General features: G+C 34.4%; 1 protein-coding gene across 4 annotated transcripts in view; it reads left to right on the top strand.

Moving 5' to 3' along the window:
- Nucleotides 1-26,958, top strand: part of MIPOL1 (mirror-image polydactyly 1) — a 270,347-nt gene that overhangs the window by 2,516 nt on the left and 240,873 nt on the right. For 3 of the 4 annotated variants that reach the window (XM_081155067.1, XM_081155069.1, XM_081155070.1), the window contains exons 2-3: nt 18,010-18,054; nt 26,270-26,407. The gene's annotated coding sequence lies outside the window, so the exon portion shown is untranslated. The remainder of the gene's footprint in view (nt 1-18,009; nt 18,055-26,269; nt 26,408-26,958) is intronic. The other variant, XM_081155068.1, reaches the window with a different exon arrangement.

The raw sequence follows: 26,958 nt of genomic DNA, 5'->3' as shown, positions 1-26,958 counted from the left end.
TACTTTTTACCAGTTTTACCTCAAGACTAATTAGAGACCTGTTTGAGACTTCTCTAAGCTGTTCTTACTGCTTCTTTCCTTTCTCCCATCCCTTTAAAGCTGAGGAACAAAAGAGAAGTAAGAAGTGAGAAAAGAAAGGAGATACAAGCCTTCTTTGATATTGCATAAAAGGCTAGGGAAAGGGTGAATATCCAGATAGCTCTGGATAAAAAGTATTAAAAAAACATAAAATACTGTCTATAATACTTTGGGATGGGTATTGTCTTTTCAGCTGTTCCATCTTGGGAAGGCTTGATTGAAATGTATATTTACCGATTGCGTATATTCATAATATGGGAAGTAATTGCCAGTGGCTTGGGCATGAAACTCAACTCTGGCACCCCTGCCCAAGATGAAGTTTCTGTCTTCCTTAAGTGCCCCATTGGGCTGTCCAGGTCATCTCTTACTTTGGGCTCCGTGCCTTTCACTCAGTATCAAAAGTATCACAAAACTTTTGAAAGCATCAAACACTTTCTTTGAATACTATTTCAGCTTATGTTAACATTTTAAGCTAACACTTTCCTTTTTTTTTTTTTTTTTAAATATATCTTTATTGCCTTGCCGGGCGTGGCTCAGCGGTTGAGCGTGGACCCAGGATCCAGGTGATCGGGGTTCGATTCCCTGTCAGGGCACATGCCTGGGTTGCGGACTTGATCCCCAGTTGGGGGTGTGCAGGAGGCAGCCGATCAATGACCAATGACTTTCTCATCACTGATGTTTCTAAAATATATATATTTTAAATATGTCTTTATTGATTTCAGAGAGAGGAAAGGAGAGGGAGAGAGAGAGATAGAAACATCAATGATGGGAGAGTCATTGATCGAGCCCGCATCCCAGGCATGTGCCCTGACCCGGAATCGAACCCTGATCGCCTGGATCCTAGGTTGACGCTCAGCCGCTGAGCCACGCCCGGCCGGGCAAGCTAACACTTTCTTTTTTTAAGTGGTTTATAGAAGTGAATTTAGTATATATTTAGGTATATACTAAAACTAATGAGAATCTTGCATGTAATCTCCATCAATGTGGTTTTTCTTTGATATGGATAACTGAATTTTTTCAATGGAACTTGATTGTTATGCAAACACAGCATGTAAGATAAACCAGTAAGCCTCACCTACCACCAACAACCCAGCTACTACCTTTGAGCCTTTCTTACATAGAAATTGTAGACACAGTTTTGCATTTATATATGCATATATATACACACATACACACAAAATTTGACTAGTATAAATACCTTCTGCTTTATAACTTCCACACAAAACAATTGTACTTATATGCAATGTTTTCACTGCACTTCTTTTTTTTAAAAAATATTTTTAAACTTATTTTTAGAGAGAGAGGAAAAGAGAAGGAGAGAGAACAACATCTTTGTGAGAGTGAAGCATCAATTGGCTGCCTGCCACACTTCCCCTATCAGGGATGGAGCCTGCAGCTGTGGCATGTGCCCTGACGGGGAATCAAACCTTCAAACCTTTTGGTGCACGGAACGATGCCCAACCAACTGAGCCACACTGACCAGGGATTCACTTTACTTATTGAATCAGAGTTGAACTTACTACAAGTTATTATGGCTAGTAAAGGGTATGTGCTGTGGAGGGGACTTTCTAACAAGTGAGTCCCCCCTCCCCTCTTGGCTCCTGACCTCACATAGGAGCAAAAAGGGTATTTATGTAGTACAAATGTTTAATGGTACTAGATCCTGATTGATGCTTCTGTGTGGATAAGGCTATATCTGTCAGTCCAGTTGTTGTCAGTGGCTGCCTAGAGTACCTACTCCCTGGACATTGCCTGCGTCACATTGCAGTGTTGACCTCTGGGATACCATTTTCCAGGATTCTGATGGGGACAAAACTTGCCTTTTCTGGTTGCAGTTTCTATTTTTAGATACTTCATTTAGGGTTACTTTGTTTAAAGAGACTCTTTCTCTGCTACGATCTGTTACCTGTTGCTTTTATGCCTTACTGCCAGCAAATACTGTTATTACTAAAATGTCCAGATCCCTGGGACTGGGATGGGCAGAGGGTAGCTCACTTTCTTCTCACATGCCACCTACAGCAATAGCTTTAGGGTTGATGAGAGAAAAAGAGATAAGGAGCAACATTAATCGATTCTTGTTACTTTTCGTAGTATTGTATTATTCTCTCCTCCTTTTGAATTTAATGGATTTTGAGACTTAGAGGATAGAGCTGTTTTAGGGCATTAATTGCAAAAGCAGTGAACTATAGTGAAGAAACACTGGGCATAAGAGCAGATTAAATATGGCTTACTACCTCTCTGTGTTAACCTTTCCTGGAACTTGGTTTTCTTCTGTAAAGTGAGGCATTTTGACCAACTATCTCTAATAATAATCCTTTCCTAAAGACACAGTGGGGAAGCACAGAATTTAGAACTTAGAATTTAAATGACTGTGGAGGTCATCCTGGCTACCCTCAGTTTTTTGTGCTTTGTTTGTTTTAGTGAAAACACTGATGCCTTGAGAGGTTGTATTTAGTAATGTAGTTACTAAAATCCAGTTCTCCTAACTTGTATTCATTCCAGTTGCTTTTTCCATTATATTACTTGTGATAGGCAGCCTTCTGGGATAATCCTGGTATTCACATTCTCATGTAATCCTTTCCCCTGAAGGTAGACTGGAACTAGAGGCTTACTTCTAAAAGAATATGGCAGAAATGGTCAGTGTCACTTATGAGATTAGATTACAAAAGGCTATAACTTCATTTCTGCTGGCACTCTCCTGCTTGCTCACTTTGATGAAGCCAGCTGCCAGGTTCTGAGTTGACCTGCTTGGAAAAAGCCTTGGGGGAGGGGAGGCGGGCTTTGTGAAAATCTTCTCTTTCCTTACACATTTATATGTGAGTAATTGATTGACAATTATTGACAATTTATTGTGTGTTAAATCTCGCAGTGTAATTGTGGATTGCTCTCCCTTGTAGTTCTGTTAATTTTTTGATTTATTTAGTATGAGGTCATATTATTAGAAGCATACAATTTTATAATTGGTCTTCCTATGACTTGAACCTTTTTTCCTATTAATAAGTATCCCTTTTTATCTCTAGTAATGCTTTTTGTTTTAAAGTTCAGTCTGATTTTTTAAATAAACTTTTTATTTTGAAATAATTTTAGACAGCAAAAAGTTGCAAACATAGTACAGACAGTTCTGTAAACTTTTCACACTACTTCTGATGTTCACGCAATGCATAATCATAGTAGAATGTTCAAAATCAAGAAATTAATATTGTTATAATACTATTCACTAAATTATACATTCTATCCAGATTAGTTTTTACACTTTATCCAGCTAGTTTTTCCATTAGTGTTCTTTTTCTCTTCTAGGACACAGTCCAGATTTCATGTTTATTTAGCTGTCATGTTTCCCGAGTCGTCTTGAAGCTATGACCTCTTTCTGATTTTGATATAGCTCTGTCAGCCTTCTTTTGATTAATGTGTATAGAATTGGATTTTTAAAAATCCAGTGGGACATACTTGTTTTACAATTGAAACATTTAGTATTTGGGTCATTTCACCCATTCGTATTTTGTGTTATTCCATTTTTACCTCTGTTATTTTGAAAATTGTACATTTACCATTCCTTTAGTGGTTATTGTAGACTACTGCATCCTGGAAATGTATCTTTTCAGACCTTTACTCATTTACTTACATGTGTATATGTATCTAATCACATGGTTTTGGCAGTAGGTGTTTTTTTTGCTTTATTTTCCTCTTAATGTAATAGTGGTTATATTTTACTGCTTTATAACTACCCCTTTTCATTTACTAATATTTTATACATATATCTGTCAATATACTTATGTAGAGTGTTTATAGTATTTTTATGTACCATACTTTGTTTAACCAGACCCTAATTGGTAAATATTGGTGCTACTTCTAATTTTTAATATAAACAGCACTGCAGTTTTGTTCCCGTATGTATGTTTGCACCCTTTGCTAGAACATAGATTTCTAGAATTAGAATTATAGAATCAAAGTTTGCACGTTTAAAGCTTTAGTTAATATTATGGGGCATTCTTTTTATTTTTTAATGGCATAGTTTTTATAAAACAATATATGCTTGTTATAAACTCTTACAAGCAACATAAATAAATAAAAAGATGACAGCAAAACATTACCCTAAATTCTATAACCCCAACCAAAACAACCGTCATTAAACACTAGATGTGTATAGCATTCTATGCTTCTGTTTTAGAGTGCTCGGTATTAAAACAAAGTAGAAAAGTACCAATAGGCACACTTTTGTAAAATTTCACAACACCAAGAATGGAAAAAAAAAATTCTAAAGGTTTCCAGAAAGAAAACAAAAATAGGCTACCTAAAAGAAGAAGAAAAAAAATTGAATGAATGTACTGAACTGGAAAAAGGGATAGGCCCGGGCTGCCTGTCACTACTTGAGCCAATTAAGCAGAGACTGGGTTGAATTGTATATGAGTGTTTATTCCAATGTTGCTGGCAATATGGGAGAGCAGGGAGTCACCCACAAAAATTCGCCCCATAAGCCAGCTGCTTATATGGGGTGGAAGGACAAAGATTACATGGGAAAGGAGGAATTACAGTCATGGGGAAGTAGGAATGGTTACAGGTTACAGGCAGTGCTGGCTGTGGATCACAAAAGGCGGGTGCCTTCATTGTTTTCGGAACAAGGTGGTTAATCTTTCCAAGATGGTAGTCAGTTTTCAGAAAAGGAGAATGGACGCATTCCAAGGTTAACTGCCATGCCCCAGGACATAAAAGCCAGGTTAGAATGTGCTTTCTCTAATAAGAACAGAACCATCACAGTTAACAGAGTATGGTTAATATTTCTTATAACTACAACTAGTCCCCACTATTCTATTTCTGCCCCTAACATTGCCAGCATCAGCCTTCTTGACCAGCATTATCATCTGGTAGAACAGTGTTGCAGTTATTTCAAAGTTTTGAAGGATAATACTTTTCTCTTTTTTTAAGATTTTTTTATTGAGTTTTAGTGAGAGAGGAAAAGAGAGAAACATCCATGTGAGAGTGAAACATCTATCAGCTGCCTCCTGCATGCTGGGCATGTGCCCTGACTGGCAACCTTTTGGTACACAGGACAATTCCCAACCAACTGAGCCACACCAGCCAGGGCTGAACCATGGGTTATTTAGAAGTGTTTGGGGATTTTTGAGATACCGTCCTGTTACTGATTTATAGTTTATTTCTGTTGTAGTAAAAGGACATTATTTGTAAAATTTTAATGTTTATAAATGTGTTAAGGTTTGTTTTACAGACTAGAATAGGGTCTTTTCTGGTAAATGTGCCATGTGCACTTGAAAAGGTTGTGTATTCTGCCATATTGGTTGGGGTTTTCTATAAATGTCAGTTAGGTCAAGTTGATTGATATTCTGAGTCTTCTGTTCTTTGCTGATTTTCTGGGCACTTATTCTCCTGATTGCTGACAGAGGTGTGGTGAAGTTTCCAACTATAATTAGGCATTTGTCTGATTTTTCATCATAACTCATGTATTTTGACACTCTTGGTAAGTATTTACATATTTGGGATTGTTTATGTCTTGCTAGAGAATTAAACACTTTAATGTACTTCTTTAGTCTTGGTGATATTTCTTGTTTTATTTTGTTTGATATTAATATAGTCACTCCTTTCTTTTGATTAGTACTTGCACGGTTTTTTCACTGTGCTCTATTATCCTAAATAATATATAATGAGGAAAGGGTATTTTGTAGGATGTTTTCATTTTGTGTTGACAGGGTTCAGAACATGTGCACAAGGTGACAAGAATATGGCACTGGCATACTGAATATTTTAGGCCAAAGAAATCTGAGAAATGGCAGGTACAAGGAGGACTCTCTGGCCTCCCTCTACTCCCCTGAAGCACTTCCTATATGACCCTCTGGTGAGAGGTGCCCTCCCGGTACCTAGGGGGAAGGAGCGTACTCATCTCCAAAGACAGAGCGATTAAGGAGGCTTAGAGGAACCCAACGGAACAGTCCTTGCTATGTTTCCCCCAGTTTACTACTCTTGGCTCCTATGCCCTTTGCCCGAGCACATTTTCCAGGACTTTCTACTTTTCGTCTGACCTAGTATAAAAAGGCTCAGGCTTAACCATTTCTCGGATGTTTATTTCCTTATGAAGATTCCTTTATCACATAAAACTTACATTAAATAAATTTTTATGCTTTTCTCCTGTTAATCCGTGTTGTCAGTTTAATATTCCACTCCAGCCAGGGATTTTAAGAGGATCGAGAAAAAGTTTTCCCTCTCCTACAGTGTGTATTTTGTTACTTATGTATTTATTTATTTTAAATAATGTTTTAAAACATTATTAGGAAGTATGTCTTACTAATTATGACCTGAGATCATGTAATTTTATGTTAGGGTACAAGAATAAAAGTGTTCCTCACATAATTAGAGAACTTTTTCCATTATTATTTTACTTTGGTGGTATTTGAATGGTAATTTCATATAGATGCTGTTTGTATTGGAGTATTGAAATGCTATTTTGCATTAAGTCTCAACCATACACATGTAACCTAAAACATTTTTAAATGTTTAAATTTCTTCTTTTTAGTGAAATATTTTCTGAAGTAATTTTCTTTAAGCAGCATGTCTTGAAACTAATTAGTACTTTAATACTTTTATTACCTTTTAAATTTAATGTAAATTGAAACCATTTCCTTAATTTATGTCAAATAGCTTATGACCAGCATGTGAGCGGCAGATACTGTGTAATATAGCTTATGAAGTCCCAAAGTAGAACATTTTATTCAGTGGCATGAGCTGGCACAGTGGGCAAGATTATTCTAATTCATTTGGGAAGGGAACTGTACCTTAGGAAATTCGTATACAAAAACTCACTGAGTTTCTTTGTCATTCTTCACTGGTCAGAAACAGTTTAGGATTTCAGTGGCTTAATTTCTATTGTCTTTATTTCATACAAATGTTAATTTTATCTCTTTAAATTAAAATCTAAGTTTACACCTTTAAATGCCTATGTTTTTGTTTGTTAACCATCTTAGAATTAAAATCTCATTTAAAATATTTTGTGGCCCGGTGGGGCGTGGCTTAGCGGTTGAGCATCGACCGAGGACCCAGGAGATGGCAGTTCGATTATGGTCAGGGCACATGCCCGGGTTGCGGGCTCGATCCCCAGTCGGGGTCGCGCAGGAGGCAGCTGATCAATGAGGACTCTCATCATTGATGTTTCTATGTCTCTCCCTCTCCCTTCCTTTCTCTGAAGTCAATAAAGATATTTTAAAAAAAAAATTGTCACATGATTATTAACTGGTTGGTCTGGAAGGTGATGTTTGGTCTACGTGTAAATATACCTTTAATATTAGAGAAATTATTTTCTTCACTAAAGTTTTTTGGAATAGTTTGTCTTCTAAAATATATTCTTGATTTTAGGAAATACTTTATGAAAAACAAAAGACCATATTATTTGCTTGTTAATGGATAAAATTTTAGACTAGTTTTTAACATTGCCACAGTTAATGTAAATGGGATTTTTAAAAGCTGCCATAAAGATGTTGCTTCTAGCGCTATGCATAATTGAAAACTATGGTATTACCATCAGTGGAATATTAAACAACCATTAAAATGATTTGAAGAAAAATGTTTGTGATTAATAGTGCAAAAAATCAAGTATCTGTAGACATTGATTACACCTATATAAATATGTAAAACAAAAATGACAAAGGGACCACACTAAGATTTTAAGAATATTTTATATTTTGGTAGTGACTGTAAATGGTGATCTTTTCTGCCCTTCCTTCTACTTTTGTTTTAGTGTATTCTGAACTATTTTCTATAGGATATGGCCATTTGGGCAGTGCCTAGAATTTATATCTCTTTTTTTTTCTATCATTAGTAACCTCTACAAAATCAAGGATTCAGTGTCATTTGATGTTAATATTGGATCAACTTTGAGTTCTAGTGGATATTACAGGGTGTAACCAGGGGTGTTTGTTTTAAAGGAAATGATGATTTTTAAGCCCTTTCTAATTTTCTAAGTGAGTTGTCCAAAGACTGAAAAGTAAGTAATCATATTGAAAAATGTTTCCTGTTATTTTTGAGTTCTTAAAAAATGGCTAGTTACTTTCTAATATCTGGCGGTGAAGAGTGAGGAAGCTAGAGAGAGAGAGAGAAAGAATATATGTGTAATTCTGAAAGAGGGAAGAGTGGGGATGGGATGAGCTTGGAGTTAGAGAGTTTCAAGCACTGCAGGATCTCTATTGACATTTGTTATTGCACCAAGGTGCCCCTCTGGTTAGAACTGGAGGTGAGAAGGTGGCAGTCTCCAAGTTGTGTACTAGGATCAGAAAGGCTGTGTTGCACTAACAACCCCCAAATTGTGACTTAAAACAAATTTATTTCTCACCCATAAGAATTTGGCTTACAGATCAGAGTTCCTTCTATTTTGTGATGCCACTGTCTCAAGTGTGATTGTCAACGTTGCAGGAGGGGAAGAGAGGGCTAAATATTTCACAGAATGCCTTGAAGGTGATTCTTGAAATTGGCTTGTATCACTTCTATGCACACTACTTTTACTACAACTCAAATATAAAGAATGCAGTTTTCCTATACATTCAGGAATAAGAACTGCTATGGTTTTAAGCCACCCAGTCTAGGGTTTGGAAGGGGAAAAGGTAAAAAAGTAAATGATGGTTAGAACTTGTGATGAATTAAATGTTTGTGCCCCCCCATTCATATGTTGAAACCGTAACGCTATTAACGTAAGAAAACATTCAAAGTAGTGAAGAATTTTTTGTGGGTTTATTTGAACCAAACTGTCTACAGTTGCCCGGAAGCAGAATCTCAAGGGATTGAGATAATGCTCCAGAGAATGGTAGTTTTGCACCCTGCTCTATAGATTACGTTCAAAGGAGAAGATGCAAGTGGGTTACACATGAAATCTGTTGGTGATAGGTTAGCGAGGTGGGAGAAAGCAAAGCCGGGGAAACCTCTGGGACTGGATAAAAAGTAAAATGATAGACAATATTTCTTTTACATAAGTGGGTGCAGGATAGTTAACAGTCAACAGTTAAGGTATCAAAAAACGATCTCTGCACTGGTGCATTGAGGGCCTGGAAAAAGGGGAAATTACTTTGTTTTGCAAAGGCATGTGTTAATCAGGAATGTTATCTCAGATGCAAAAGACTACTGACAGGCTTAGTTAAGGTGAAAATTAACCTTTGTTAGGGAAAAATACTGCCTCAGGACATGGCTACCAACTATAAACTGCTTATGTTTAAAACTTTAATTTCAGACCATCTTTTGTGGTTACTTTGGGTCTCTGAGTTTGAAAGGCCACCATGCAGGCCTTCCCTGAGCTTGTGAGGGTTACCATGTGGCCCTTTTTCATCCACAAACCCCGATGTGATATTAGGATGTGGAGCCTTTGGGAGATAATTAGGATCCGATAAGGTCTTAAGGTCAGAGCCCTTATGAATGAGATTAGTGCCCTTGTAAGAGTCACCAGAGAGCTTGCTTCCCCTCTCTGCTTTCTACCATGTGAGAATACAATGAGAAGTGGGCAGTCTGCAACCCAGAAGAGGACTTTTACCACAACTCAGCCATGCTGGCACTCTAATCTCAGACTTCCAGGCTCTAGAACTATGAGAAATAAATATCTGTTCATAAGCCATTCAGTCTGTTTTAGTTTTGTTAAAGCAGCCCACAAGTTCTAAGACAGATCTCATTTCATTACCCCAGTAGCATTTTTGCCCTCCCTTGACATTACCCTCATGGCACTTGCAGCTTGGGTTATTGGTAGGGCACACATCAATTGTCTTAAGGCAACATGCTGGAGATGCAAGCCACACAAATTTTTCTCCAACCTAATCTTTCAGCATCCCCAGTGTCTGCTCTTCACTCACGGTTATAATCATCTCCCACATGCTTCCTTCAGGACAACTAACACATGGATTTCTTGAAGTTTTTGGTTGGTTCTTTGGGTCCATGAGGCCATCTCTCTTTTCTAGTTTTCCTAGGTTGGTTTTTGGGGAGAGAGCCAGCAATCTTTGACTTTACTCACTGTCTTAAGGCTTCCTAATTTCTGAATAATTGGAGGCCTTCCTAGTTTCTGAACGAAACTCCCTTAGGAAAAAACTCCAACCTTGTCTTAACTGAAAAGGAAACAGTTTTATTTCTTGTTCCTATAAACAGAATAAGTGATTTATTACTAGAGTCTAGGCAAGATGGTAGTTTTGATAAAGCATGAACTTGCTTGAAGTATCTGACAGTTACCAAGGATAGCAGAAATCTTGGGTTACCTGTGGGATATGATTCAGGTCAAAAGTCTGAAATAACTTAAAAACTAGTTTATTAAATTGCTTCAAATTTTTAGCCTCACGTGGCATCCAGAAGGAAGAAAAATTAAAGATAATTTGATTTATAAAATAAGCACCCTAAACAGAGAAAAATTATAAAGTTGAAAATGTTAAGGTTTCCAAAATAAGCCAGCATCTTCATCAAAATTTTTTACATTGGCTTGTTCATTTAAAACATGTTCTTTTTTGCTAACTCTTGTGCTCAATAAGCACTAGAGATATTAATTAGAGTGGTATTAAATTCTTAGATATTATTAAAATATTAATGTATGATAGCTTTATTATTCATGTGAATTGACATTACAGAGTAGTGGACTAATTAACATTGTTTTTAATTAAATCAACAACATAAAGAGAAATATACTTAAATTATATATTGAATTTATTCAGAGATATGGAAATAAAAATATTAAGAGGAAAAATCTGTATGTTGATTGTTGCTCTTTATGCTGGTAGCTGATTCTAGCAGGATTTTATTAAGTTAAATTTATATATTTTGTATCCAAAAAATAGTTGGATTTGAAGTTTGGTTATATCAGTGATTAGAATGTTTTCACATAGTTTTAAAAATAGTAATTAAAGAGGGAATTTTTGATAGTCTTTAAGTCTTTATAACATTAACATTTTTCAAAATTTTTTTTAAAATACAAAAATTATTTATTATGTCTTTTATTACTGGGGAAAGGTCAACAAAGTGTTTGTTGTTATGACCACAGGAACTTTGAAGAGAGTTTTACATTGGCATTTTTTCACAGGATATTGCTCCATACTTGTGTTCTTGTGGTGTGAGTTTTGTGTATTTTTTCCTATTAAAGGAACAATGTGAATGCTAAGTTTTTCCTTTGCAGAATGAACTGCCACTATTCTTTTTCCTATGGAAAAATTTGTTAAAAGATGAAGAAATATTCAGAAATATCCTGAATATTCAAAAATATCACTGATCAAATGGAAAATGTTTGTTTAGCATATTGATTAGGGAAAATGTAGTAATTACCCGTCATGAGTGAAAAGCTGGCCTTTTTTAAAGTCAGTTTTGTTTTGATTATTGTGAAATTAGTTAAAAACACTGAAACATAAGCTCTGGAAATGTTTGTATGTTCTTCCACTAGATGGCGCTATACACTAATGTTATTGCTCTCTAGCCAACAAGATCAAGTTATCTGGTGAAACACAAGCATAACTCATTTTATTCCTCTTCGCTTTATTCTACTTTGCTGATACTCATTTTTTAGCAAGTTGAAGATAAGACCCTCCACCATCAAAAAGATTATGACTTGCTGAGGCTCAGGTGATTGTTAGCATTTTTTAGCAATAAAGTATTTTTTAATTAAGATACACACATTGGGTTTTTTTTTAGACACAATGCTATTGCATAGTTAATAGGTCACAGTATAGTGTAAACATAACTTTTCTATGCAGTGGGAAATAAAAAACTTCATGTGACTCACCTTTTTGCAGTAGTCTAGAACCAAACCCACAATATCTCCAAGGTATGCCTGTATTACTAAGGTTAAACTTAAGTGACTCATATATTAATACAATTAAGTAATTGGCCTATTTGTTGCATAACTATAGGTAAAGTAAAATTGTGTCCCTTAACAAATTTTTTTTTATTTACTAGTCATCTGTGGGGAATGTGTACAGTGGATTTTTTCTTGGTAGAGTTGCTGAGTTTCTCTTGGTCTATCCTTATACTTTGTCAGTATTCTAATGGCAAAAATATTTTCAAATATTCAATATACAGTTAAAATTACCTTAAATGGCTTCTAAAGGATTTACCAGAATAGCTAAAGTTCTGCATTCCCTTGCTATAAACATACTGATTGATGGCTATGGTATGCTTAATGCTCAGGCTAGTGCACTGATCTCTTGTAGATGTTTCTGTTCCTGCTGGTTCAGTTGATTTATATACTTACCAAGAGTTACTTGTGTTTGTCACAAAACCTGTTTATGCCAGTTATATCTGTGATAATTAATTATATAATTTAATTACATCTAAATAAGCTAATGGAATTATTCTAAAAAGTGTTCTTCCTATGAAAACTTAGGTGAATGCTTTGCAACACTAAATAACAGCTGAATTGCTAAAAAAAAAAAAATTACTATCACACATTAGGTGTGAATGAGAAAACTGAAAAAAAAAAACCCACTAGATTTCATACTTGTTTATGGGGCAGAAAATGCTTGGAATTCTGTATAAAATGTACATTTATTTATTTAGCAGTGTGATTACAAATGTACAGGTTTCACATTTTGATGTTTATAACTGAGAAATAACTGTCTAGGAAGTTTTTACATGAAAATTCCAAGTGTCCTGAATTGAAGTTATTTGAAAGTTAAAGAATTACTTAAATGGTTAGTAATTTTAAAATTTGTTTCTCTCAGTATTGCTATCTTGTTATAGCTTTAAATTCCTGTTTTAACTGATCAGAGGCCATCTAAGTAAAACGTATTAAACTAACAAGAGATTGTCTTCCTCCCTATACACGAGACAGGCCATTTTGGTTCAGTAGTGAGCTCTTTTGCAGTAGGAGTTTCTCCTTTTGCTATAATCCTATGAAAGTTAATTTCATTACAAAACTAAGGTAGAGGGGTTTTTTCTAAGTTTATGGAAAGTCAGCAGGTCTAGGTTAGTCCTAGAATCTAGGACCTAGAACAATAAATATTTGCTGAATAGATAAATTGAGTAGCTTTGCTACTTCTTAGTCGTCAGATTATAACCTGGTCAATGAACATCTCTTAGAGCCTTATCTATAAAATGAGGTTTTATTAATCCACCATACATTTCTTGAGTGTTATGAGTCAGAAAGAACAATGAGAAATATAAGCCGCCTTAAATCAGATTGCTTAATTGGGAAAGACAGGTAAGTAAATAATTAATACACAATGTGACAAGTACTTTCATGAACGTATGTATAGATAACATAAGTGGGTATCCCTTTTCAACCTGTAAATATTGGTCAAACATTTACTTAGTGGGGGTAGGAAGAAATAGATTTTATGATCGTAAAATTTTTCTACAGAAACAGATTAAAATACTAATTTTCTCTCACCAGTTGAAGGAAACATCTGAAAAAGATTTTGCAAAACATTTTTCAGTTTTCTGCAGTTCTTGTTTTCACTTCTGAACCAGCAGTTTCTTGGGAAGCATATTTACGAGTTTCAAAATTAGGTAATATATCCCTAGAAAAGTGCCATGGATTGCTTTCTGAATTTTAACTAAGTGCAGCTACATGCGTAGTAGATGTTATTGAGGAATGTGTTTAAATTTCCAGTTAGGTAAAGAGTAACATATGGAAACTTTAGTTAGTTGGCATCATACTTCTAATTTATTCCAATGTTTTAGTGGCCCTTATAGATTGCTTAACCCACCAACTCTGCCCGAGTCCTAATTAGCTTGGCTGCATTTAATTTGAGTTTTCCAGTCCATAATCCTGGTAAATATCTCCATTTATTTTGGTTAATAAATTATCTCTTAATAAATTTGTATTTTTTATGCCTAGGGGTTTTGCATTGTTGTAATGGACCTTAACTGTAAATGTTGAAAGAACTGTAAGCAGCCAGGATTCTTGATTTGTTCCAGTATCAAGGGAACGTTTTATCATTTTTAGAGGATTTTTCTTAGTAGTTTTAAGATACCTGTTAATCAAATTATTATATTTTTATAATACAAATACATTTTTTTTAAAGAACTACATGTTGAATTTTATCAGATGCTGCTTCTGTCTATAAGTTTTTGCCTACCCTTGGATTTTTTTCTGTAATGTCAGTGTAATGAGTGCATTAATTTCTTTTCAGATATTGAATAAACCTGTAATGGCATAAATACAGCCTAGTCACAATGCGTTATTGCGTTTCCTATATTGCTGGTTTCTGTTTGCTAATATTTTGTTTGTGAATTTTGCACTTGTGCTTATTAATGATTCACTTTTTATATCCTTTTTTTTAAAAAATATGTCTTTATTGATTTCAGAGAGAGGAAGGGAGAGAGAGAGAGAGAGAGAGAGAGAGAGAGAGAAACATCAATGATGAGAGTCATTGATCAGCTGCCCCCTGCATACCCCCTGCTGGGGATCAAGCCCACAACCTGGGCTTTTGCCCTGGCTCCTAGGTGGATGCTCAACTGCTGAGCCACGCCCCACCAGGCTGGAAATTTTTAAGTAAGGTTGGAATAATTCCAAATAAGATTAGACTAATAATTTCAGAATATGCTACTTTCCAGGAATATTTTCCACTTCTGATTAATTTCTTTGAAAGTTATAGGATTATTCAAATTTTCTATAGCTACTAAGTCAGTTTTGGTATGTTATTTTTGCTAGGAATTTGTCTGTCATCTAAATTTTCAAATATATTGCCAAAAAGATGTTAATAATCTCATTATTCTTGATATTGACTCTTTTGTACTCTGTCTTTTCTTCTTGATCAGTTTTCCCAGAGTTTTCAGTTTATCTTTCTCTTCGGACAACCAGCTTTAGGCTTTGTTAATCCTCTCAATGTTATGTTTATTTTCTGTTTAATTTTTTTTTTTAATTTTCCCCCCTCTAATTTCTTTGGGCTTATTTTGCTTTATTTCTACTTTTTTTTTTTTTTTTTTTACAGTGGATGCTTAGCTCATTTAGTCTCCTTTCCTAATATATGTATTGAAGGACATAAACTTGGTCGCAAGTAGTACTTTAGCTGCATCTCACAGGTTTTGCTTTGTGGAATTTGTTATTGTAGAGTTCAAAATATTGTCTGAATATCAGTTTTTTTCATTGTGTTATTTCCTAGTTTGTAAACATATGGTAACTTTGTTAATTTCTGAGTATGTGGGAATTTTAATTTCTGAACATGTGAGGATTTTGTTGTTGTTGTTAACCCTCATTCCAGGATATTTCCATTGATTTTTTCGGGGGGGGGGGGGAGAATGGAAGAGAGGGAGAGAGACAGAGGGAGAGAAACACGGATGAGAGAAACACATCAGTTGGTTGCCTCACGCACGCGGCCCTACTAGGGGCCGAGGATTGAGTCTGTGACCAGAATCGAACCCCAGACGCCTTTAGTCCTTGGACTGAGGCTCTAACAGCTGAGGCAAACCAGCTCTGGCAGGATTTTCTTTTTGTTACCAATTGCTAGTATCACATTGTGGTTAGAGAAGGTGCTCTATTATGTTTTAATTTGAAATGTGATTCTACTTGCTTTGTATCCCAGAATATAGTCAATATTGTACTATTGCATGTGCTAATTAACAAGAATATGTATTCTGGATATTAGACAGAATTTATGTTCACATTTGTTAGGTTGGATTTGTTTATGACGTATAAATCTTTTATATTCTGAGTTTTTTGTCTTGTTTCATATTGTGGATTTATCTACTTTCACCTTACAGTTCTGTGAGTTTCTGCTTTACATATATAGAGACTATGTTATGCTCATGTACGTGTAGAATTTTTGTTTTTTTGATTCTCTCTCCCTTTTTTTAAAATTTTATTTTTGTTTAAAATATCACAGATGTCCCTTTTTCTCCCCAATGACCCGTTCCACCCCATCCCATCCCCCTCCCCAGTCCCTCTCCCCACCATTGTCCGTGTCCTTGGGTTGTGCATATATGCATATAAATTCTTTGGTTACTCTCTCCCCCTCCACCCACCCGCCCCCCTCCATCCCTGTCATTTGTCAGTCTGATCTATGCTTCCATGTCATTGAATATTCTGTTCATCAGTTTATTAAGTTCTTTAGATTCCACATATAAGCAAGCTCATGTGATGTTTGTCTTTCGCTGCCTGGCTTATTTCACTTTGCATAATTTTTTCCAAGTCCATCCGTACTGTCCCAAAGGGTAAGAGATCCTTCTTCTTTACAGCTGCGTAGTATTCCATGATGTGAATGTCCCACAGCTCTTTTATCCACTCATCTACTGATGGGCACTTGGGATGTTTTCAGATCTTAGCTATTGTAAACTGTGCTGCTATGAACATAGGGGTGCATATATTCTTTCTGATAAGTGTTTCAGGATTCTTAGGATACATTCCTAGGAGTGGGATCACTGGGTCAAAAGCAGCTCCATTTTTAACTTTTTTACTTTCCTTATAAATTGAAACTTTTATCATTATGAAGTGATGCTCTTTCTACCTTAAATTCTACTTTGCCTCAAATTAATATAACTTAAAGTCTTTTGCTTAATATTTGCATAGTATACATCCTTTTTTTGTTTACCTCTACTGATCCCTTTCATTTTTGATGAGTCTGTTGTAAACATGTACATGGGTTTTTAAAGTCCATTCTGACAATTTCTTTTATATATATATATATATTTATTAATTTCAGAGAGAGGAAGGGAGAGGGAGAGAGAGAGATAGAAACATCAGTGATGAGAGAGTCATCATTGATCAGCTGCCTCCTGCACTCCCCCCACCAGGGATCGAGCCTGCAACCCAGGCATGTGCCCTGACTGGGAATCAAACCAAGATCTTTTGGATCCTAGGTTGACACTCATCCGCTGAGCCACATCTGGCCGGGCTGACAATTTCTTTTTAATTTTACATTTTAATTATTATGTAAATTGATTTTTTTTTCATCTGTATATTCCTATGAATTTTTTATTGTGGTAAAATGTATATAACATTCTTACAATTTTAACCATTTTAAGTGTGCAATTTGGTAGCATTAACTATATTCACATTATTGGGCCTCATTACCACTGTCCATCTCTATAACTTTTTCATTATTCTAAACAGAAGCTTTGTATTCATTAAACAATAACTCCTTATTCTTGCACTGAATCTGTAGATCAAGTTGGAAAGAACTGATATCTAGGCAATATTGAATCTTCCTTTACATATACATGTAATATCTCTCTTTATTTAGATCTTTGATTTTTTTTTTAATCCCACCCCAGGATATTTTTCCCATTGCTTTTTAGAGGAAGTGGGGGGAAGGGGCAAGAGAGAGAGAGAGAGAAAAAAACACTGATGTGAGAGAGACACATTGATTGGTTGCCTCCTGCACATGCCCCAACCAGGGCGGGGAGAACCTGCAACCCAGGTATGTGCCCTTGACTGGGAATCAAACCCAAGACCTTCGGGTCCGGGTGCCAACACACTAACCACTGAACCAAGCCATCCAGGGCTCTTTGATTTATTTTTATCAGAGTTTTATATTCCTCATATAGATCTTATCCATATTTTGTTAGGTTTATACCTCATTTCAAATACCAATCAAATATTGCTGGTATATAAGAAAGTATTTATCTTATGTTTCTTATAAAATTTTTATAGATTTGCTTCTTTCATTTAGATCTATGACCTATTTCATTACACCCCCATATGATGTTCCAGTAGTTATTTATTGGAAAATGAATCTTTCTTCACTGAATTGTTTTTGCATTTTTGGTAGAGATTAAATGGCCATATTTATTTGGGGTTATTTCTGGACTCCCTCATTTGTTTCTTTGACTTAAGTGTCTTTTCTTTTGCCAGTGCCAGGCTGTCATGATTACTTTTGCTTTATAGTAAATATTAAAGTTGGGTAGTGTGATTTTTCAAGCTTTATTCTTCATTTCAGAATTGTTTTAGCAATTTTAATTTTTAGAATCACATTGTATATATCTATAAAATATGCTGCTGTGATTTTAATTGGCGTTGCATTAAATATATTGATTACTTTGCAGGAGAACTGACGTGTTTACTATGTTGAATCTTCCTTCATGAACATGGTATGCTTCTCCATTTATTTAGATCTTGATTTCTTTCATCAGTGGTGTGTTGTTTTGGCATACAGAATGATTCATGTAATTATGGCTCCAACAAATGATAAACTTGGTTACTTATATTGCAAGTCAGTAGGATTACCTAAACAGGATGTTGCTTTAGGGTGTAGCAGATGGTCTCTAAGTAGCTTGATGAGGAAAATATTTGCTAAAGGTGACAGAGTGTACCTAACCTATTTCCCATATGCACTACATTATTGGTAACATAAGGTCCTAGCTTCAGGAAGTTGCCAAATTTAAGGTCAGAGAATAATTCCAAAGCATTTTAATAAATAAAGTACATATCCCTTAACTGATATTTTCTTTTCAGTTCCTCCATGCTAAGATGAAATTTGTAGGCTTTTCTCTAGATGACATGCAGTATAGAATCCATGTAAGGAGTGTGTGTATATCTTTTGAGAAAGATGTGCAATATTTGTTTGTTGCATGATATATATGTATATTGTGTGTGTGTGTGTGTGTATTCATCATGCATGAGACTGATGAAACTACTTATTTTGGAAAATTGCAAATATTCAAGAGTAGAGAAACAGAATGGTGAACCTCTATGTACTCATTACCCAGCTTCAACAGTTATCCTTCAGGGTTCATGTTAGTTTATCTTATTTCATCTACACCCTCATATTCTGCCTGACCTCCTGACCTGTGAATCCTGCCCTCCTCCCCCCTATTCTCTATGCCCACTCCCACCCCAGCATAATATTTATTAGTGTTATACACACTTCCATCAGGAGGCTTGTGATGTTTAATTGCTGTTTTGTAATATTTTAATATTTATGAGAGGATAAGGTTCAGTTTTTCTCTCCATTTTTTTTTTACAGTTTATAAAAGATTTTCTTACACAATTAGTATTATAAAATATCAAGTTATTCATAAAGCCATTTTGTAGTAATCGTGGTTAAATTATATAAATCAACACATCATAGAGATGTAATTTTCTTGAAAGAAGTAAAATTTTTACCTTTTAAAATGGAAGATAATCAGTGTTTTTGGAAAAATGTTTTAAAAATTAACATCACACATTGCTCAATTTACTTAAGACTTTGGAACACTGTACAGTTATAGTACTATTGATCTTGTAAGTAATATTTTTAATTCAATTGAATTGCCATTTGGGGATTTTTTTAAATGTATTTTCTGAAATAGATTTTTAGTGAACATATATTTTTAGGTCCTAAGAAACTCTATAGTGTGATGAACAGAAGAGATAATACAATACATATAGTTTATAGTTGAAATTATAATTTTAAATGAAAGAAGAATAAAAGTTTATTGAAGGAAGTTCTATATTTTGGCTTCTAATATTTTTCCTTTTCATATTGTACTTTTAATATACCTTAATTATAGAATATCTATTTTAGGACCATATTATTCTTAAATACTTTCCATTAATGAAAACATTTATGAAGACTGATTCTTAAGAAATTACAAGCTTTTGTAGTTTGTCAGATAACTGATGCTGGCGACTGTGACTTTCTTCATATTGAATAAGAAATTTTAGAGTTCTAAGCCTAACATTTAGTTTACTTTCCTTAAAGATTTTTTTAAAAAAATATATCTTTATTGATTTCAGAGAGAGGAAAGGAGAGGGAGAGAGAGATAGAAACATCAATGATGAGAGAGTCATTGATCAAGCCCACAACTGGGCACGTGCCCTGACCAGGAATCAAACCCTGATCGCCTGGTTCCTAGGTCGACAATCAACCACTGAGCCACTCCCAGCCGGGCAAGATTTTGTTTTTAATATATTTTGTAACTAAAAAGTTGTTTTTAGCATGTTTAAAAAAGTAAAATGAATAGTTTGCATGTAGCAGTGTCCATTAGGAATTATTAGATACTGTAATTTTAGCAAATTATATAAGCATTGTATTAATTATGTAATGTATGAATTGCTATCAAGTGTTCAAAATGAAAAATATAACTTATTATCAGAGTATATCGATTTTCATATATATGCTTTTTGTTAAAATCTGTTAGTATGCATTATGATGTATGAATGAAGACCAGATATGATTATTTTTACTTTATTTTAGAAAGACATTTTCTAATAGCTGTTGTCTGATTTTATTTCAAATGGCTGCTCATACCAGTTGTCATTATATATCTGTTTAACTTGCTCTAATACATTTTTACTTTTGATTTGCCAAGAACTTCAGTTGGTTGTGTGGAAACGAAAGCCTTTGTGTGAAAGAGTGTGTCATTGCATCAGAACTTGGCACCCACATGAATCTTAAGAAAACAGGCTGTTTGTTTCCTAAAGAAAGTATTCCATAAATTGACTTTGTTTTTATATTTTGTTCTGTGCTAGATTAAGTGATTTAGTTTAGTTTAGCCTAGGGCAAAACCTTGTAGGACATTTTAGAAAATCCTGTATCTGATTGACTCTCTGAAAATAATACTATCTTTAAAGTTTTACTTTTAAAAAACATATTAGTAGGCTATGCAATGTCACATTCATTCTCAAAGTGTCATTTGTAACTGGCGCTGAAACTATTGCAGTATTCCAAGTGGCATATTGTTTTGCCTTCCAAGTTTTGGAAGTGTAAAAGCCATGTATTTATTTTCTCTTAATTTGATGTCCCTCTGACCTTCAGTGATGGGAAGGAATTCATTTTTTTGGATAATTTCTTGATTACTAAAGCATATAGTACAGGGGAACTATCTGTGACAAGCAAACAATAGCGTCATAATATAGAACAACTTGTAAATTTTTAAACTTTAGAATCCTAAACACTAAGACTATTGTAAATAATCCCTAATCGAACAAGAAATGTGATTGTTTTGAGAACTCTTTGCTTAATTCTCAGGAAACTCATTCATTTTTAACTTTTCTATTCTAAATATTCTTGCCATATATTATTTTAATTTTAACTTTTCACTGTACTTAAACCAAGCAAGCAAAGAAACAACCATACAAAGAGTAACTATAAAAGGTTAGTTAGGCAATAATAATTTTTTTTAGAGTTTCAGGGGAGCCCTACCATGTTCATTTTGGATCTCTCAGATGTAATGTGGCTTCCTTCAAAGTTTCCTGTTGAATTCCAAAGTTATTAATAAATACTTAATTATTAAATTAAAAATAATAAATTCGCATGGTAAAAAAAGTGAAACTATGCAGATAGATATAAAGTGAAATAGACATATTTCTTTTCTTAATTTTCTCACTCTTTCCACCTCATCTATTAGGCTGTTTCTTCACAGTAACCACTGGTAGTTTACTGTGTATTGTACTCAATAAAAATACTAGTCGATCATATATGCACATGGGAGTATAATCTTATTTCTTTTTTAAATTTATCCACGTTCTGTACCTATGTTGTTTTGGCTCAAGACATATTTGGGGTAGGAAATTCATTTGTCTTATATACCGCTTTATATCTAATTCCTGGAATAGTGTCCGACACACAATATATTGGTGCTTAACGAATACTTGCTGAAAGAATCTTCCACACATAGTCCATATTTCTTACATTTTATTTTATCAGTTTTCTTTTTTTTTTTTACTCCTCACCTGAGGATACGTTTTTATTGATTTGAGAGAGAGAAGGAGAGAAAGAAAAAGAAACATCGATGTGAGAGAAACGTGAGTGGGTTGCCTCCTGTACTTGCCCTCCCAGGAATCAAACCCGAAACCCAGGTATGTGCCCTGACCGGGAGCGGAGCCCAAAACCCCTTGGGGCGCGGGACAGCACCCCAACCAACCGAGCCACCTGGCCAGGGCTAGCAGGTTTCCACTGACGAACATTTATGTTAGGTCTGCTTTTCTGCTAGTCATCGATCCACCCGCCCATCTACCTGTCTGTCCAGCACATAAGCACTGAGTGAGTACTTACTGTATGCCAACCACGCTTCTAAGGACACAGATGAAGGAGAAAATCAGGGCCTGCTTGCATGTAACTTTTCTTGTGCATAGTTGGCTGCGATGTATACAAAACAATGAACTAAACCTCAAATTAATTCCATGAAGGCAGCAGTAGCATAGGTAGTGTGATGAGAAAGGAATTTCTATTTTATTTAATAGGATAACCAGGCAAAACCTTTTTGAAGAGATGACTTTTGAGCAAGGCCTAAAATGACGAGAAAAAATGGTTTAGAGATCTAAAAAAGGGGATTCTGAGCAGAGGAAATACAGTAAATGTAAAAGTTCTGAGTCAAGGAAAAGCTTGGCGAGTTCAGTGATCAGAAAAATGTACCATAGGACTAGAGCATGAGTAGTTTCTCTTACAAATAAATACTGCTTTAATAGTATCTTTATACGTTAGTTTTCTAAATGCTTTTAAGAATGGAACTGAGGGGTCAGATAGTATATGCAGTTTTAAGTTTTGAGAGCTGAGGTATGGGGCCGCTTTTATTCATACCCTTTCTCCCTGAACCTCCTCTTGCCCTCGCTGGTTCTCAGGAACCTGGGTTGTCTGCAGCTCGGTGGGGAGGGAGTGGGCTGTGCTGTGAGGCACAGTGAGTGAAATGCTTTTGGGTAGAGAATGGGCCAGGGACTGTGGCTACTTCAGAGACTTTTGTCTATTAAGATGAAAACGCAGCAATAGAACATATCTATATGTTGTATATGTTGAGTTATGAGATAATATATTTGGCTCTCCTTTGGCCTGTTAATGAAATCATTTCAGTGCAGAAATTATCAACATTTCTCAATCTAGGAAATACGAAATTTGGAGTTTTATGGAGTTATAGATAGATATGAGGCCGTACTATAAATGACTCCTAGTTTGATACTGTTGGATTCAATTTACACAAATTTATGATTAAAATAAGGAGGCATTAGGGGGAAAAATGCCATTAACCAGAGTCAGCCAAAAACCTTTGCCATAATGTGGCTTTTCTGGAGGAAAGTAGGAATGGCATCTCATATGTAAAATAAGTGTTAAAAAATCCTGGCTGGTGTTACATTGGGGAATGAAATCCCATTTTTGAATTCCTCTCTATCAAAAAGGCATTTAATTTTACAAGATAAATGTTGGAATCACCTATAATTTTTTAGGCAGATTAGAACAGATTTTGTTTCACTGGTGTTTTACTGCTAAGTAAACTAGGAGAGTCAAGGCACACTTGCAAGCATAGAGAGGTTTGATTAAATTTTTTCCATCTATATTTTTTGAAATTACAAAATTTTGGCACATATATTCAGATTCACATGTACCTATAAAAAGAAGGGAGTATGCAGTTTCCTTAATTATTGTTTTTTCTTTCTTCTACATAACAAGACTCACTTCCTTTGAGAATTAAAAACAATTTGGAATGAGGTTAGGAATCTGTGATTGAGAAGATTTTAACAGATGCTATATAGTATGTTCTGTCTGTTATTTTAAAGATTTTCTTTTTGTTTTTTAACATGGGTACTTTTTTCCAGCACAGCTTATAAATAAACAAGCTTTAGTTGGAAATCAGTTTTACTCTGCTACTCGAACCTGGTATACATTAATAGTGGTAAAGCAATGAACTTATATTTTGTCTGTTTTAATAAGTTAGCATTTTTATTAAGAAGCCTAATTTACCTGATGTCTAGTATTAAATCGTCCCACATGAATATGTAATTTTTTTATTAAAACAAGTTATTGATATCAAATCTTTAAGATGAGTTTAAGAAAACAAATCAGTATTTTATTAGTCTTAATCCTTTGTCCTAAAATGAATAGAAGTGTAAAATATGTTGCATGTTTACAGAAATCTTTTATTCCTATTACAGTATGTAGGCACATAAGTTGTAATTAGCTTGATTCATTAGAACATCTAATTTTTGCTTGACATTATGCAAATGTGCCATTAAATCTGTTTTTTAAGATTTTTCCAGTTTAATGTCAGAATCCAAATTCATAAAGAGTTGGAAAAATGAGATGTCTGAGCTATAGGATTCACAGGGATTTCATATGAAGCCTATTTAATCAGGATAACACTGTTATTAATATTCATAATGTCAGCTGGAACACAAATGACAGACTATGGGGCCTAAAAATTTTACTTGGTGAATTTATTAAAAGTAGCTTAAAAAATTAATGGAATTTAAGTAAAGTTAGTGAATATGAAAATCTTGTGTTAGCACAAAAAAATCTCTATTAGAACTTTCTTTAATATCATTTTGCATTGATGTCTTTTGACAGATTTCATTGGTACTTAAAGAAGGAAGATGCACGAATGTTCATTTAAGAGGATTTAAACACATTGGCACATTAATTTTTACATGAATAATAAGTACTTTCCAAAAGCAATTAACTTACAGTGTACAAGATATGAATTGAAAAATAAGACTGTGACATCAAGGGCAAAGCAAATGTGCTGTACATTTTAAACTTAGTGACAGGACTGTTTAATATTTTGATTTATTTTATTTGTATAGTTTTCATAGGATAGGACTTAGAATATGGTTAGTTTAGTGTATTTGAAAGCATATTTGAAGAGTAATAATGCTCACACCCTGCCCCAAAATATTGGTAGTGTTAAACATTATTTTCTGCAAGTGTCACTTACTTACATTTATTGGAGAATTAAACATTTGTTGTGTTATTAGTAATATTTGAGAATATGTTCAATTTTTGCAGAAAATCTAAGGGATGATTCTGATTGGGTTTAGTGCTACAAATACAGGTGTTAACACAGACTTACTGATTATAGCATAACTTAAGTGTATATTAAATAAGCTCCTTAAAGTTTAGTGTGAGAAGTTTAGTTAAGAGCCATATGATTAGTATACAAGTAAATTTGTTCTGTATTTTGGCCTAAGAAAGTAAAAAGTTGGGGATAGCTTAAGTAAAAGTGAGACGCATTTTATTTTTGTCCTACCTGTTTTTCTTTTTTTTATTGATTTCAGAGAGAGGAAGGGAGAGGGAGAGGGAGAGAGAGAGAGAAACATCAGTGATGACAGACAGTCATTGATCAGCTGCCTCCTGCATGCCCCCTACTGGAGACTGAGCCCACAACCCTGGCATGTGCCCTACCAGGCATCGAAACGTGACCTCCTGGTTCATAGGTTGACGCTCAACCACTGAGCCATGCTTGCCGGGCTACCTCTTATTCTTTGTTTTAAAATATGCTTATAATGACATTATACCAGTGTTACAGCTTTTACTTTTGTTATTGAAGTTCATTAAAAACAATTAGTTTTAGACTATTATATATAGTCACAATAACAAGTATTTTGTTTTATACTTTTCAGAGATTATTTTTGTGTGTGTGAATTTTAGTACTTACAAAGCATAGTTTCATTATTTTCTGTAACAGTTCACTTAGGGTTCACCTATGAGAGCATATAAGCCTTGACCTGGCAGTCCAGATGGGTACTAGAAGTTTCACTTGTAATCTATCAAAGTTATATGTGAATGATTTAATTTCATCAGACATGTAGGAATAGCCTGGTATGTTTTGGGACTCATATTCGGAGTTTGATTGGAAAAAGCATTAATTACCAGGGTGTGTAGAAATTATCACAATATAATGCATACTTTAAAATTTTTGTGTAAGGATTGAAATCAAATTGATATATTGACTATTACGATTTTTTTCTAGTGGCTGCTTAAGTTAGGTATGGGGCAGGGGGATGGTTTTGTTCTCAGATCTGACATATTCACTTATATGCCCAGCAGAGGGCAGCATTTTACTATGTCAGCCTCATGAAAGAATTAGCCCTGCTTAGACTGTCAATGTTTCTTGTAATTACTCCCAGTATATTTGTTGCTTGCTTATGAATTAACTTGCATTTATGGAACTAAATCATTCCAATCATTTAATTACACCTGAGGAGCTGAACTATAATTGCTTGCTTCCAACTAGGATCTGATATGGCTTGAGCAGTATTAATTTGGTGTTTACTTTTCTGAGTGCTAAAAGCATTAAAATGATTGTGCAATGGGATTACATTTTACTAATTGCTGGCATTCATTAGCTGGGTAAATGATGAGGAAGAGTGACTGTATATTATAGAGGGATAAAATTATGGTTTTAAATAGTATATTACTAAGCACATTAAGGCCTATAAGACATGTTTTAAAATACTCCAGAGGTTATTAAAGACTGTATTTTCTACATGTCTTGCTATATGAATCTCTTATTAAAAGACTGCAATTATTATTAACCTTTTTGGGCAATATGTAGGGAAATAGCTTCATTGACTAGAACATATTTCTTTGATATTAATAACTTCCTATATTTTCAGCTAATCCAAAAGTAAATGAGGAACTTAGAAAAAGATTGCCAACTCCAGATCAACATATTTAGAGAAAATTGGAAAAGGAGAAGCTTACTACAGCTTTATTTGAGGACTTTTTAAAGATTGCCGAGTTCTAGCTGTGAGGTAAATTTAATTTTATTCTCCTTAAAAGCATGCACACAAAAAAACTTGCAGAGCTTTTGTTATGTTTATTATGAAATCAAATGTAAGAGAGAAACACTAATAATTCCACAAGTTAATGATAGTCTTTATGTTTTTTTTTAAAAATCAGAAAAGCATTTTTAAATATTTTACAAGTATAATATATTTAATATGAAAATATACATTGTAAATTCGAATTAGTAAATTTGAAATTTTTGGTGTAAAGTTTATAACAAATAGACTAGAAACTTTATTTTTGTTAACTAGTTGAAGTTATAGTTGGAGAAGACCTACTTAGATAAATTAAATGGTTCTCTAACCAAAGGAGCAAGAATGTCTAAAAGCTTAATCTGAACTATATTTACTAAAATATAAGTGTAAAAGAAAGAACCTGTTTCTGAGAAAAAAGATTTAATTTTGTCTGTTGAAATACAGTTAATTGTCCCATTATAAATGTTTTAGAAAATCATTTATCCTGTAAATTCTCTTTTAAACAAAGGTAAGGCTTAGGTGTGTTCTGATATATTGTTTAA

The sequence above is a fragment of the Miniopterus schreibersii genome (genome assembly GCF_964146895.1).
Source record: "Miniopterus schreibersii genome assembly, chromosome: 1".
In the NCBI taxonomy this organism is placed as follows: Eukaryota; Metazoa; Chordata; class Mammalia; order Chiroptera; family Miniopteridae; genus Miniopterus; species Miniopterus schreibersii.
This window is presented reverse-complemented; position numbering and strand designations above follow the sequence as displayed.